The sequence below is a fragment of the Onychostoma macrolepis genome, chromosome 24 (assembly GCF_012432095.1).
Source record: "Onychostoma macrolepis isolate SWU-2019 chromosome 24, ASM1243209v1, whole genome shotgun sequence".
Taxonomy (NCBI): domain Eukaryota; kingdom Metazoa; phylum Chordata; class Actinopteri; order Cypriniformes; family Cyprinidae; genus Onychostoma; species Onychostoma macrolepis.
Genome location: NC_081178.1, coordinates 25,479,529 through 25,493,695, shown reverse-complemented (window position 1 = coordinate 25,493,695; position 14,167 = coordinate 25,479,529). Strand labels below are relative to the sequence as shown.

Here is a 14,167-nt window from a genome sequence, read left to right as displayed (position 1 = left end):
ATGGCCACTCCGACACATTGCCAATCACCCTTCATTAAAACTGCCGCTAAATGGCCTGCCATAAAAACCAAATGGAGCCGAATGAGAATCGTATGAGTGGTGATGACTGAACATCCTTGTTCTGTTGTTCCATGCAGCCATTAGAATCAATTGTATTAGCTTTACCTCATTTAACGCCCCATTCCTATATTCATATGTGGTGGTGGAAGAGCTCGAAGGCCATCAAATGCATTTGCAAGGCGGAGAAAATGGAAGTGTTGTAAATTAAGCGAATCATTGAGCCGTATGCCGTGTGCATTTGGTGTTGCAAATACAGGCAGGTAATCTACTCGCTTTTTCAAGGACCAAATCTTATATGTGTCCAATAAAATAGTGTACTCACCATTACCAAGTATAATAATCCACTAAAACAGGCACAGGAAAGCATTTCAAATCTAGTTTTAAAAGTGAGATGCTATTGATATGAGAGTTTTGGGCTAAAAGTAAGACTTTTTTTAAATGCCATTTGATAACTTATCATAAAATGTGCAAAGTGCATCATCATCATCCACTGACATTTACTGACATTTTAGCAAAAGTAGAAACTTGAAGAAAAAAAAAAAAAAGCTGTTCTCAAAGAAACGTCAAGCGGATGAAGGATGAATGAAGGTATAAGGACGATAAATTTGGAGGAAACTGCATGCATCTTTGCTGTATTGTATATTTCAAATAATATCCGAGTGTGTGTGAAGAGATTCAACTGCAGTAATCATAGACATTTGTCATAGACAAAGATCGTAGACTTTTGATGACCACTCTCAGCTGCAACTTCCACACAAAGCAGTCAAAGCCTGAGAAAAATAAACAAATCACTCGGCCATTACCGCACATCTGTGAGGGGAAATTAATTTGGCCATTAGCTCCTGTAAACGTGTGATTACACATTAGCATCGGGTGGCAATGCGCCTGGTGTCTATGCTCGCGGCAAGAGAAATGTTAACAAGCTTTGAGCAGTACAGAGGAAAGTGGCAAACAAAGCTTTTGTAGAAAGAACAATATACGGTATATCTGCAAATAAATACGCTCTAGTCTTATTCATGACTGTTTTTCATTAGGAAACCTAATTCTGATGTAAACTATCTGCAGTAGCATGTAACATGCATGGCTAACATCAAAGACTTAGCCATATGATTGGATTACAGCTTGTTTTTCAGGAGACGGTGGACTCCAGTCTTGACACTAAACCATCATTCTACACTCCTATTAAAGCCGGTGTTGTATCTATTCCCTACTTTATCCATTAGGAGATGAACAGGGATGGTTCCATTAGCTTAATCCTCCTGCCTAGGAACAGCCTTCCTCTGAATCCTCTGACTCCAAAACAAACAGCAGAGATTTGGTCATAAATGCCTAAGCGAGACCTTGGAAAGGTTAAAGCGACCATAAGCTGAGTCACTCAGTTCGGTAACCAGCTGAGGCTTGTGATCGACCCATTAAACAAACCAAATGACCAACCTCCAATGATGTTCCATTGTGGTTAAAGAGGTCAATTTAGAAAATGAAAAGTGAACTTTTACAACCACAGATGTGGACAAGACCACTATGAGTCATACAGAAATCAAGAAATTACAAGATTGGCAATCAATTAAAACATGGAATTGTTGTAAAGAAACTAAGCTGAAACAAATCAAGTCGGTATACTCATGAAATGAGGTTCAAATGACATAATGCTATTAGATGAACTGGAGAACTTGGAGAAAGACCACATAAGCAGCAGTTCAATTACAACTGGTGTCTTTGGACGATCTGGTATGAAATTGAAATCAAAAGTGGCACTGAAAAATTAGTAGTTGGAATCGTAAAAGAGCACCCATGTGCGTTAAGTGCTGGCGGCCACCCATCTCGTTTACTCTCCCTATTCAATCCTCCCTTACAAAAGAAGACAAATCTTTCTATCTGTTCGGTGGAGTCCATGAACACTCCAGCACCACCGCACATGATTAGTCTCAGCGCATGCTTGACATCAGGTGTCGTGTGGGTTATAAATACCTCCAGGCATGCATCAACGTCAGCCATGGGGCCCGGCTAAACAAGACCTCACAAAGACCGGCAGCAATTTGCGTCAATAAAGCGGCGACAATTAGAACAAATGCACCCGTAAGCCAAACAATGGAGGTGGGTGAGGAGGCGGTAGAGTATGAGGGAAGGATGATGAGAGATCGCTTTCCCCAGCCTCTTGTTTATGCATCAGATTAAAGGTCAGGCGGTATGCAACTTGAAGCCGGCTTAAAGGACGGGCCCATGTTGTTTGAGAGATAGCGCACAGTCAAGCCTCTCCTCCTGGAGACGTCTTCATGTTTATTTCCATCTCTCCTCCCTGAAGAGAGATTCAAGGGGGGAACGGTTTGACAGTAAAGCAATTAAAGGCAGAGGAAGATAAAATATCCATATGCCACAGCATTTAACAAGCCAGCAGTTTCATTCTCCCAATACAATGAGACTCATTCAATATCTGTCTGTGTTCTCTGACTGAAAGGTCAGTTTGCGATTGTCCGCACCCCGTTTGCTCGGCCTTTCCCCTCCTTTTCTTGTCCGTTGTATTCATTTCTTGTCTACACACACCCTTTCCTGTTCACGACTCTCTCTCAATATGCTGAATAACACCTTTTGCCTGTTTACTTTACAGCCCCAGAAAGCAATTTCTCTGAAGACAGAAGGTTATTGTTGCAGATTAAACTCTCTGAATCGAGTGTGATGCATGGGTAACACTGACATCAGAGGCATCTGACTAAACAGGGCTCCTCACCTGTTCTTGCTCAGAGAAAACTCGATGTGGCAGTACCAAGATTATGCCTAGTTAAAACCATAACGGAAGGAGGGAAGAAAAGAAACCAAAGAGGCAGAACCCCACTGGGAGACATCAAGTGAAGCGATCCAAGTTATTACCATGTGTTTTATGGATACAGTGCTCGCAGATTGGCAGAGTGATCTGGTCTAGAAGTAGAATGTGCAATGCTATGGGAATGGAAGAGATGAAAGAATCTAATATTAAGTCTGATGTTGTAAATCTTCCGCTTATAAACTCTGCCGAGAAGCACCTGGGATGCTGACGTATGACTGTGCTTGTTTCTTTGTGTGTGTCTTATCTTAGGGTTGGTCATGATGTACTGGAAAATCCAATAAAAAATCATTTACTCGCTCTAATTGTTGCTGAGACCAATAGCAGGGTGAATAAACGATGACAGAATTATACTTATTTTCGACATGGTTTGTATATGTTTTTAGCTGGTCAGTAGGTGGTCCAAGCTAGTCTAGATAGGGCAGATGGGCTACCAGCTGCTTTTGACCTGGAAGACCACCTTGGTCAATTTGATTTCTAACTGGTCCAAGCTGGTCATTTATTGTCATTAACTGATTAAATGGACTAGTAGTCCTGGTTTGAACCTGGTAGAGCATTTTGGTGAATCTACATCACCTCCAACCATCAATTAACAGTTACCATGTTTCAAAAAACTCCCTGTCACAACTTTTTCCCATCAAGGATCTCTGGTCTTGTCCCCAATGTGAACTTGACGCAAACTTGTGGTCTTGTGGACTTGAGACTGTCAAATCTGCAAGAATGCAACGTCCCGTTTGACATTTTAGGTTGGATAACAGTTCCTAAGGCCTTAAAGCCGCATTTGGGACAGGGTCTACATCTCAGCGTCTGGATTTAGAGATGCTGCAGCCATTCTACTCTTATCAAACAGTGATAAATTCAACTTTACATATTTTCAACAAAACAGAGCGAGAGAGAGGAATACGCATTGGTGATTCCGAGTCTCTGCTGGATACCCAATTCCTTTTATCAGATTGATATTCTGTCAGACTATCTGGTTTCTTTCCATGTCCTCCAAATCTTCATAGGAGATATGAGAGATGAAAAGAAGGGTTTGCTGGTGCCCTCAGTCATATTGCATCAACTCAAAGCTTAAGTCATATTAATTCTATACCCCTGCGGACTCAATTCCCTTCAAAGACTGTCATATCTATCAGCTCCCTTCATAGATCTGTACAGACGGCATGGACAGATTAAATCAGAATTACTGCTGGTCATTTTCAGGGATAAAACGAAAGTTAGCTTTTTATCGTTTATCTATACAGGAAATCAATGCACATCACACAATCTGCAATAAAACACAATAGAGCCCAGTCGGACTCAACAACAGACTGTGAACGTAACTTTCTTTGGTCCGCTGAGTTTGAAGCTGTTTTATTCTTCACACATTTGTATTAATTCAATCTCTCTCGTCATCATTCTTCTGAGTTTTCCTTTCTTCATCTTTGCCTGCTTTCCTTTGTCTCATTTATCTCTTTTATCTTCCCACAGCTCTTGCTTTTCCTCTTGATCGCTTATCCTTTATATCTGCTGCTTTCTTTCATTTTATTGCACTGTGAGGCCTGGCAATGAATCAAAGTTTGACCGGTTCATGTTCTCGTACTGAATGAATGACAGGTGCAGTTTGACAAAGGGGGTGATAATGCTGCAGGCTTAGGGGTCTCTGACTTCACCCACGTTTCCCCTGACTGATGTACGGCTGTGCCCCCGACAACCCCATGTCCTCTGCCAAGTGCCCCGCTCCCAGAGGGGTGCTGCTACCTAATAAGCAGCCCTGCTGTGGATGAGAGGCGTGCTTTTGTTCCTGTTTCCTCATTCCCGTTTCTCTCTGTAGCCTTCAGTGCTCCTTTCAGAGATACAAACAGCGTGACAAAGAAGCGGGCTGGCCCGATTAGAGAGGCTGGAGATTCGTGTATGTATGGCGTAGGGGCCCTTAAGTGCGCGGCGGGGGTCCTGATCAGTGCGCTTGGACCCCCATTGGGAAGTCTGAGGTGGGGCCCTGGTTACTTCCTGTATGTGAGCACCTACACACACCTTCCCCTGAGTAGATGTGGAGGGCTTCTGTGAGGAATAAAGAGGAGATGATAAAAGCATGATGAGGCGGCAAAGAAATCTTTCATTTCTAAAATGTGCACAGACACTTTCTCAACCAAACGTTCTTCACATAGAGAACTGAGGATGTTCAAAACTGCCACGACTGTGAGACACTGACAGAGACTACACATTTGGTTTCGCTGTTCTCGCCGACATGCCCTCTCAGTCTTTTTTCAGTTTGAGGGTGAGACTAAATCTTGCACCTGTTCCTCAGTGTGAGAAAGTTCTTTAGTCTGGCTAACATTCAAACGCAAATCACACAGGCAAAAGCAGACAATAGCAACCGCTGAGAGTAAAACTTCACCGGGTCTCGTGTCTTAACACTTATTTTGCATAGTAACACTTAACCTGCTGCTGAATTATTTAGTACTTCAACTTGAAAAACAACAATCCGTTGTGCATGATTGCTACAGTTGGTGTTTGCTTACTGGTCCAAGTCAAAGGTGCTCGCCCTCAAGTCTCTATAGCTGCATTCCCTTCTGCAATGCAAGTCTATGAAACCAGACGTGAAAATCACAACTAGAATATCACAATAGAAAAGTAAAAGCACCCCATTACTCAAGTCTGTAGCACAAATGGGATGAGTTACATTCAAAGTTAATTGCATGGGGTTAGGAGTTTGTTCAAACTATATGAGCAAAACAAATGCATTTTTGATTATTTTGGTTGTATGTCATTAGTGGTGACCAGCACAACAAAGAAGCAATTAATTCTTCAAAACAACTTCACTTTTCAATTTTTATTTTAAAATTTGCTGAACCACAACATTGACAAGAAACTTATAAAGGCATCAACGTCTGAAACAAACATAATGTGCAACACAAATGTGAAGAAAAGGCCAGACAGAGGGAGAAACTTAAAATGAGTGATAAAAAAAAGTAACATAGCAACAGGAAAATGCAGATTCCAACATAATGCATTCCCATCCGCCTAAACTGGCAGTCCAACTAGTGCTATAAAGCCTTGGTCTCCACATCAGAACAGCTGTCAGTAATTAGTAGTGATGATTACAAAAGCTCTCTCATTGTGTACATGGCAGATCATGCCCTGACCGATTTAATTGCGATTACTTCCGGTAATAGCTGTTGGCCACACCCACCAGGTTTTGCCAACACTGAACCAACAAAACATGTAATATTAGTATTTCCTAATTCACCATGCTGTCTCACGAGGAACACTCTAAAACTTGACAGTCGGCCAAAATATTGGAGAAGCACCACTTTAATCTGAAGATGTTCCGGTAAACAGAGGTATTTGTCTACAGCAACACCAGACCTTTATCAATTATTCAATCCAATCCATCATACTCCTGCGGGGGCTTGGCAATCTTACACATTTATGGTCAGTAAAACCAAAAAAAAAAAAAAACAAGCTCCCTTATAGACAATAACGTATAATGACTTCAATCCATAAAACATTAGGCTCTGTGTGAAATATAAAGAAAGCATCATTTTTATGACATAAATGCATAACTAGATTTTTCAAATTCTTTGAAGAAGTTCAACTGTATCTAATTCATTTGAACTTTTTTTAGGAATCCATCGCTTGCTGTTTTTTCGCTTATGAGAAACTCCGAACCTGAACCAAGAAAAAAAGAGATGTTGATCTCAAGTTAAAACTCAAAAGAAGTTTGCGTCTCATAATGTAGTTCTGGGCAGTGAGCATTAGAGCAGAGGTTTGACTGGCAGCTGCAGACTCCATAAAAAGAAAGATGAACTTTGAAGTTAAGGCCGTTAATCCAGTATCATTGATTGGTTGGTGCTTCGAATCTGAGAGAGCGGCAGAGTGCTTGCCTAGACTGTTCAATGTATTCAGGGCCTGATACACGTGTCTAATACCTCACAACCCTTCAGTCTGCCTTCACCGAGGTCTCAATATGCCACTCCAGTTCATTAATCTCAGTCACTGCCGCAGGTGGGGAGGGACACGACTAATGATACAGACACCGTTAATGACTGCATATTTCAACTGACTTTGAAGGACACATCTCACAATGAATTTAAAATGCCAGCCATTTTGTAATTAGATGGTTAACCACTATATTTCAATGTGAGGAATGTGGGTGGTTTTTCGTTTAATTCAGAAAGATCTTGGTGGTTTCAGTTTTACTGAATAACAAGTGGCAATTCCATAAAACCGCAGATGGGAGGGGAATATTCTGCGTGTTATTTACTAACAATGCGCACATTAAAGAACACAGATGCAGCCGGATCATTTCCATAATGACCAGCACAAACTACCAAGAGCAGCGCAAATTACCGCCTGTTTTTTTGGGCGTTAAAAATAACGGCACAAATGCCAGAAATTTGACAATCGCAAACGTTAATAAATTGTGTTGCATGATTCATTTTAATACTCTACTCCCATAAATCTTGCGTCTGAAAGGGAAACTCCTACAAATGCATAGTCGCAAAAATAACTGCACACACCTTTTCAGTGCTAATTCTTCACTGCGCATCTTTAGTAGATCCTGAACTATTTCTATAGGGTGAAGCCAGCTAAAATGGGCTATCAGGTAAAATGGGCCAAATAAGGTTGTAGCATCATATCGCTTTAAATTTTTACAGAAAATCACAATAACTGATCTTGCATTGTTGCTTCAAACAAAGCAAAGGTTTATGAACAATGTTTTGACATGTTCTTTCAAATAAAAAAAGTTTAATTCATAAAAGAAGCTTTGATTTTTGTGAAAAAGGTCATTTTAGATAGAAATGGCTGGTTAAGCTAAAATGGGCCACAATTTTCAGCTAAAATGGGCTGCATACACACACACTTTTAGACAGAAATTGAGGGTGAAAATAGGTTTATAGGCCTAGATATGTATCTATACAAAAACTTAACAGTCTTTTAAAATAAAATAAAAATTGCATTGCAGACACACTGAAAAAAATGATTCATTGAATTTACTCATTTTTTTTAAGGTAAGTGGTTGCAATCAATTTATTTTAGCTACATTTAAATGAACAAATTTAGTTGACTAACTTTCAACATATGGAAGATGTCAGTAAAATGTGCTGCATACACACAGACACACTTTTACACAGATATTGAGGGTGAAAATAGGTTTATAGGCCTACTATAGATATGTATCCATTCAAAATCTTAAGTCTTAAAAAAAAAAAAAAATACAAGCATACACACATTCATGCACACAAAAGACACCAATGCACAGAAACACACACCTATACAACATGATAAGTTCATTTTTAATTGCATTGTTTAATTAAATATTCATTCAACTTTCTATTTAATGAAATACATTTGGTGTTGCTATGGCACACTAAAGACAATAGTGTCAATTTACTGTTAAAAATAAAATGATTTAAGCTGAAATTACCTAATTACCTAAGTACTATTTTAACGCCAGAAATACGGTTTGCGCTGGCGTTAGCTGTTAGTAAATTTGGCCCTAAAAACTCTGTGACCAACCCATTTAGACTCCCAAGTGGATCTGAACAGGCACTGATTCATAGCATTTCTAAAAGGAACAAAATAAGCACCTTAGAAGGAGAATGTAATGCATTAGGCTTTGAAAGCCACCATGGTGGGGTAGAAACCAGGAATAAGAGTGGACCGCAGGTTCTGCACCTCTTCAAATATAAGCATATTACAAGAAAAGAGTGAAAGAGTAAATGGACTAGTGATTCACATCATGGCATCATTTTGAGAGCCATGTGACCATCCCAATACCCAATACAGCTGCTTAGCTTCTTCTCACAACTGCAACCGATGACAACAGCAAAGTCTAGAAGAGGCGACATGGTCAGTTAAACCACTGCAGACTCCAGCTGCTCCTCTCCGGCTCATCAAAATTCCATCGGCCACTAACTGAGGAGTCACATTTGGATAGACACTCTAGCAAACCGAGATAGGGAACCAAGCTTTTCTTCTTGGGAAACTTATCCAGACCACATCACAGATAAAAGAGGGCAAAATGAAGAAGAAGAGAAAAATACTGAATGGAAAGATGTGGAAAACACAGCCTACATGAACATAGAGAGCGATTGTTTAAGTGCATGAACTAATTTATGTCCTTTCTTCCATAAATACAAGCATGCATCACCCATTTCAAAGTGGTATGATTTCACTGGTGTTGAAAACTCGAACGACCTTTTCGCTTTAGATTTACACCCATCTGACATCAGTTGAGCGGCGGCGGGTGCAGATGGGAGGTCATATTTCATCCCGGCCAACACGCACCATAATCAAGCCGCAGTTGCCAATTAGGTTGCACTTAATGCAAATGGATCAACTAGAAAATCAGCATGTGAATGGGCATTAGCCATCCGCTAGTGCTAGCTTATTACACACACCGTTGACCTCACTCTCAAAAGCCCCTCTACAGATGAGCTAACAGACGCCAGGGCACCAACCCATCGCGGGGAGGTGGAGATCGGGTTTCAGAGGTGGGCAGCCCGGGGCCCTCACCGACATCGCGCGGCGGCGTATTATTTGACATCTGTTGTACGAGTTAGCTGTATGATTGAATCTGTGAAAGGGATTATCTGGCCAATCCATTGTCAGTCATTCCTGAAGCATGATTCCTGGCAGTTTACGTTTCATGGCTTCTTCAGAATATGCAGAACAGATTAAATACACAAAATGTTCATGTATTAGGTTTAAAAAACACACACACAGAAGGAATCAGAGCTAATGCTAAAACATTTGAAATGTCAATGGTCGTATATACCAGCATGTGCTAGTAAATTATTCACATTTTTCCATCACATTTTCTCATCTTTTGCTATTCGTTTTTCCACCCTTCCCAAGTGCCTTGTCCTCATTAATAAAAGAAGAAAAAAGGATGCCAAGCTGGAACCATCTACTCAGTGCCACTTTATGCCATAACAATATTGATGTAAGGAGCATTAAGAAGAATTAAAGAGCTTGTTTTTTTTTGTTTGTTTGTTTTTTTTTCATCTGGCCTTAAATGCAGAGTCTTTACAAGAAATGCATGTATGTATGTTTATTATTTGTACCAAAACAAATATAAATATTGAAAATATGCATACATGTGCCTTGGATAATTAAATTATTGTAATCTGAGCTGTAAAATTAAATAAAATAAAATAAAAAATAGATAACTTCAGTCAGTAAAATGGAAATAATTGAATGAATATGGCATGTCTAATTGTCAATAACGACTTTTTTATTTTTTTATATGTCAACCAAAACAAATATAAAGATATAAAATATACAAATATGTACCATTAGGATAAATTATTTATTATAATCAGAAAATCAGAACTTATTATCAGAATTAATTAAAAAAAAATAATAAATAAAAAATAAAAATAAATAAAAATAAAATAAAATAAAAATCATTGAAGGCAGAGTAAAATGGACAAAATAAAATGAATATGACAATGACAAAAATAATAATAATAATAATAATAATAAAATTAATTAATTAATTTAAAAAAAGAGCGCACAGGATCTTAGAAAAGTATGTGAATGTATTTTGTTTCTGTGTGTGTCCGACCCAGTTATCCACAATATTGAATGAGAGCCTTGAGCCCCTTATGGGACCCCTCACTAGGGGTCATGGGTCATGACCTTTAGTAATGGCCATGCTACTGATGAACAAAAAAAGCTCTGACACGGGCCATCATTTCAATTAAGTTTTCAATGTTGTGTAATAATCAATGCAAGGTCAGTAGGTTGGCATATGCAGACAGATGGCACATAAAATAGACAGAGCCTTCTTTTCTCAAACCTAAACAAAATCAATTCCTCTTCACAATCTTTCTTTTTATGGACATCCAATCCACATTCCTAAATCCAGTTGCTGCTTTCCCAAGCAAAGTCGCTCAGCAACAGGAAGCGATTGTGTTTTGAATGGTCACTTCATGGGCGTTTGGCGTCTGGCGGCATATATGAAGTACCCAATAACTGACAGGTGGGATGGATAAAGATGGATGATTGAAGCGAAGAGAGCGGACAGAGAGAAAATTAGAGACTTAGACATCATATTGACGACCAATCCGCTGGGCTATACATATGTTAATGAGCTCACCCTAAATGACCCCGGTATTCGAATCACAATTATCTGCTGACTGTGGCATAGTGCAAGTCCTGTCATTGTAATGATCTATGGTTGCAAGAGGCTCTCAGTCTTAATGAAGACACATTATAGGTTCAAACTAAGAGGTCTTTTGAGAACACAACCAAAAGGCCATCACAGTTCTGCACGTGCACATCCAGAAGACACGAGTTCAGCCATCAATCAAGCATAGGATGTGAGACAAAGGGGCAGCTAAACATAGCCACAACGGCACTATATAAAAATCTGTCATTTCATACTAAATACTCTTCAATGTTGATTCAAAACACAAGAAAAAGAAAATATAGAGCAGCGGGGGGCTAAGAGATTGGTGATGAATACTAAATCATGTATTATGATGGGTATGTGTTTATTTGTCTTTAAATTGATTAGTTAATTTTTATATTATGTGGCTTAATCTATTGTAATGTGTTGGGCATTATGATGTATTTATTTGCAATGTTTGGTATTGTTTGGTGATGCAGCAGTTCCTCTATTCAAGACAAAACAAAACAAAACAAAACAAAAAATAAATGATGTGACACTAAAGTACTATACGACTCTTTTAAATGTTTGTAGAGTAAATAAATAAATGCCAATATCTGAAAAAAAAAAAATAATAATAATAAAAATTTTAAAAATATGTAGGAATGATTTTCATTTAACAATTAAATTAAATAAAAAAACTGTGACACTAAAGTACCATTCTACCCTTTTAAATGTTTGTAGAGTAAAGTGAATGAATAAATGAATTAATATTTTATGTAGGAATGATTTTCATTCTATCAATTCAGTGAGACAATTGTTATATAGTTAAAGTTTGTATAACTAATACATACATATATAAAATTAAATAATATGAAATAAAAAATACCTAAAATAACTAAAAATACCATAATACTCTATTAAATGTTTGTAGAGTAAAATGATACTATCTATCTATCTATCTATCTAGTATGCTGGTATGTAATATAGTGTGTACTCCACTCAACATTACAATCTTTAACATGCATGGAACCTTCTTTAGAGAACTAAAAATGGTTCTTCTATTGCATCACTGCAAAATCCCCCTTTTGGAACTTTTAATTTTAAGAGCGTGTGCTAGAATTCTATTCCAAATCTAAACTGTGCAGTTTTTATGAGAATCATGGCATTTATATTCTTGATTATCGGACATGAAAGGGTTGCGTTTATAGATATGACATTCAGAGTAATTGGAGGTATGGATTTGAGAGTGAAAGTGATACAAAAGGAAATAATGAGAAAGTGTCACAGGAAACTTGTAAACCTGGAGTGACTGTTGATTAACCAGCTTCAGACTGTTCAGCAGAAAGGATTAGCCAGCTATTAGTAAAAGACACCTGTTATGACGCTCTTGTGTCTTTGTATAAAACGCTTGCAATGGTCTGATCATTGTGATGTAACAAGATTTCGAGCAGCTTTTCAAAGAGCCATACAATGCCTGCCAAATACGCTCAAAGCAGAGGTCAGTGAAGCTAACTGCCAGAACAGCTCAGTCAATGAGACCGAGAAGATGGCCGACAGCCAACATCTGTTTCTCAACACGGACGGCCAAAAAAACACCCACCACCAAAAGGCCTGAGAAACTTTCAAAATACCCATTTAAGCCGCAGTACCAAAGTTGTTTCTGCCAAAGCCGGAGGATTAGAGGTTTGTAACTTTAGAAGCCTAGCGGGCCGCTGGAACATGCAGATATCTGACGAGAGTTTCCACACTTTTCATCGACAGGCTTAATGAGAGTGACAGGGTGCGAGAGAACAAGCCGTCCGACTGTCATCATCTGAGATGGAAGTGTTTTCGCTGCAGGTGCTTTATACGCAGCGACTGAAGGAAATCAAAGAAAAAAAGCCGAGGATGAAGTTATCTGAACGAGGATCCCAATGTAATCTCTACTAATCCTTCACCCATAGTCTCACCACAGCTGAATAAAGACAAACTCCAGCTATTCCCTCAGGTTACCAGACAAGCGCATTCTGAAGTTCTCTTTAATTATGGTGCTACACTTTTCAACTCAACCCGGTTACTCAACAGCGATGATGAGAGCAGAAAACTTCTGGCGCGCTTTGCAGTCTTGAGCAGTCCTACTTTCTGTGCAGAAACAGCTTCTTCTTTCCCTGGAGGATCTTTCGTATTCTCTCTGTCTGCCTCTCTTTTCATCTCTTTCTCTTCGGTTATGTAACGGCACCCCATACTTCGCGGATCCAGATACGATTTGCTTGCTTTCTTACTTGAGCGGTGAGACTGCATGCATGCATTTTACAAAACCACCAACAAAATGCAAACATAAGGTGTTTAATTTGTCCCTAACAAGAGTTAAATAATACTTCACCTAAAATTTGGATCAAACTAACCTTTTAGGTGAACACTTTATTTTGATAGTGCACTTTAGACATTTTATTAACTAGAAGTAACCTTGCAACTACATGTCCAGTTTGTCTGCTTAATATGTGCTGTAGAACTGTTTTTGCCCATATAATACATTTCAGTCATACTTTATTTTAAGGTCCAATTCTCGCTATTAACAAAGCATCAACTATGACTTTTGCCTCAATAAACTCCTAATTTGCTGCTCATTAATAGTTAGTAAGGTAGTTGTTAAGTTTAGGTACTGGGTAGGATTAGGGATGTGGAATATGGTCATGCAGAATATCTGCTTTATAAGTACTAATAAACAGCCAATATTTTATTGATAGGCATGCTGGTAAGAAACTAGTTAATAGGGAGAATTGGTCCCTATACTAAAGTGTTACCTACATTTCAGTGGGGTCCAATGTTGTTTTAGACACAACTGAATTTAATTGGACAAAAAAACACTGAATAACTTCTTTAGCATGCAAAGATAATAGTAAGAGATTTGGAACAACACAAGCAGGAGTGAAATTTACTTTTTGGATGGAGTAATATAAGTAATGTGGAGGGGAAAAAAGAAACCAACAAACAGTGAAATGTCTTGTCAATAATTGAGGTCACAGTCAAAACATTATGCAAATACACGAACAAACGCTTCTAGCATTGCTCAATTTCCACATAAAAATGGGACTGTGTGGTTGCGGTTTCCTTGCCAAGAATTTGGTTACTGGCTTAAAGCTTGTAAATTTAGCATTTCGCTCCAGCACTCGTGTAAATAAAGTGTCTGAAAAAGAACAGTCACT

General features: G+C 38.7%; 1 protein-coding gene across 5 annotated transcripts in view; it reads right to left on the bottom strand.

The window, feature by feature from the left end:
* The window catches only part of pard3aa (par-3 family cell polarity regulator alpha, a), a 481,810-nt gene that overhangs the window by 19,198 nt on the left and 448,445 nt on the right, over window positions 1-14,167 (bottom strand). The window lies entirely within an intron of this gene.